The sequence below is a fragment of the Oryzias melastigma genome, linkage group LG11, assembly GCF_002922805.2.
Source record: "Oryzias melastigma strain HK-1 linkage group LG11, ASM292280v2, whole genome shotgun sequence".
NCBI lineage: Eukaryota > Metazoa > Chordata > Actinopteri > Beloniformes > Adrianichthyidae > Oryzias > Oryzias melastigma.
The window spans coordinates 7487785-7490058 of NC_050522.1; the positions used below are offsets into that span (position 1 = coordinate 7487785).

The window sequence follows — 2274 nt, forward strand, 5'->3', positions numbered from 1 at the left end:
TCTTTAAACAAAGTTCTCAAAAAAAAAAAGACAAAAGAGGATCAGTTAGAACAGGAGATCAGGTCAGAATGAAATGCTCAGTATGCAGGCTGAGTGGCACAACAATACTTCACACTGAGTGTAAACTGAGCAGCACTTAAATGTCCTTTGACTGACGAGAGTCAGGTGTGGAGACATTCAGACACGGTGCGCTGGGGCTGATGGGAAATTGAGTGCAATTCGTATACAGGAGATGGCTACCGCCAATGACCACAGGGGGAGACAGAGAGTTGGTTCCTGACATTAGTGTGGCAAGCTCCCAAAAGTGGCGCTTCCTTATTCCGTGGCAATTTTTGTTATTCAAATTTGGAAAAGAAAAAAAAAAAAGAAGAATCCCTCGCACAAGCTGAACAAAAATATATACTATATGAACATATTTTGGCATAAAGAACCTCAGTTGCCAAGGAAATCCAAAAGTTTATTTTGCCAATTTTTCTAAAGAAAATATGCAAACCTGTTAGTCACCATCAGGCAATAAAAATAACAAAATAGTTGCTATGTGTCATGGTTCTGCTCTGCTCCTTCACCCCTCCCTTCCTTCCTCCACCCTAATCTCACTCACCTGTGCTGATTAAGCTCTCATTGTGCTCCAGCTGGTGTTCACACTATTTAAGGTCCTCAGTTTCACATCCACCCTGCCAGTTCGTTGAATCAGTCACGTTCCAGCTAGTAACAATCCTTGCACTTCTAGTCTTTTCATGTTTTTGACCCTTTTCTGGCCTGGTAACGAGTTTAAGCCTGTCCCCTGTCTGGAGTTTTTCTGGCCTGGTTTTTCCTCCTCCGTTTCCATCCTGAAGAGGCGTGACGTTTCCAGTTCCCTCATCTCAACACGGAGTAAAGCTGCCCCAACACTGGTCTTCACCCTCCGGTGGATTCTCCTCCTGTACACCGCAGCAGTGGAGGAATCTTCCATCATTCCTGACGCCATCCGCCCTGCACTCGGACGCTTCAAAGGCTCCTCTCTCACGTCTGCTTCTGGAGTTCTAAGTAAGAGATCACCATCACCCCAAGCGTGGAACCAGGATCTCCAAATAACTCTCTTTATCTGACTTTCAGGCTCACCTGTGCATCTGGCGGCCCACTCAAATATTCTACCTTCCTAATAAACACTTTAATTGTGACCTGTGTTTGCTCTGTTTTGGGTTGTCCTCCTCATTCCCTAACACTATGGAGATCAGATCATCAGTTTTTTATTTTTTTAATTTTTAATAAATTTGTCCCATGCAGCTCTGACCAAGCTGGCAGGGCCAGAGTGAGGGGCATGAGGCTTAGCCAGTGAGGGCATATTAAAAGGGGGAAGGTAACACCTGTGGGTCATAAAATACAACTCTCAGCTTTAATCTGTAATAGCTCTCCATTTTGTTTTCAAATGATTCCTTTTGAAGTGTCTTTGAAACAGACACAATAAAATTAAAACTAGTGAGTTTGTATTTAGTTCAATCTGTAACTGGAACGTTAAAGAACTGGGCAAAAGTTCAAAAGCGAGAAGATAAACAGCGATCAAACCAGGAAGTGTGTGCACTCGTTTGAAAACCAAAGGTAAAGCAAAACTAAGAAAACACTTTGAAGTCACAACAAGAAGTAACGTTGACTAAAGTGCACAACGTCTTGAAAGCCCACAAACCCAATAATAAAAGAAGCCAAAACCAACAGACCATTAAATTTTCTTTTTTCTATAAAACCAAACTAAGCTAGTCGTAGCTGCTGTACGAATTACTCTGGCACTGCGTTTCCCTCTCCTCCCTCTCCGCCAAGAGCAGGGCCTTACATACCCGTGGAAATGCTGTGAGGCCTTTCTGTTGAGTCAAAGCACTTTTCTCCAAAGACCTTGGGAATATTTGAAACTGGCAGTAAGAAGTCTAAAAGCACTTTGCTGGTATTTTCTTAGGGTTATTAGATTTGACTGTGTTCCTTTAGTTATGTTTCAAAACTTTCCTTGCAGACTCAATCCGTGGGTAGCAGAGGGAAGCAGTGGGCCAGCTAATCATTTGTGGAATGTGGCGTGGACATAAGATAGGGCCAGATTGGGAATGCACCGAGCCAGAGGAATGGTAATTACTGTGGAAATCAAACACCATCAATTGTGAGGTTTTTTAACATTTCACAGTGTCCCTGTCTCTCCCTCGGTCTCCCCAACCCTTACTGCCTTCGCTCCAACTCAAACGGCCCTCGCTGCCACTCTCTAAGGCACTCAGCCCTCCTCCATCTTTTTCCACCCCAGCTTCTTTTTCCTTA

The 2274-nt window shown here is 43.7% G+C and overlaps 1 long non-coding RNA gene across 1 annotated transcript; it reads left to right on the forward strand.

The window, feature by feature from the left end:
• Nucleotides 1-544: 544 nt before the first annotated feature.
• Nucleotides 545-1160, forward strand: LOC118599402. The gene is made up of 2 exons (XR_004948736.1): nucleotides 545-1026; nucleotides 1096-1160. It is a non-coding gene; the product is annotated as an uncharacterized LOC118599402 (long non-coding RNA).
• Nucleotides 1161-2274: the final 1114 nt, after the last annotated feature.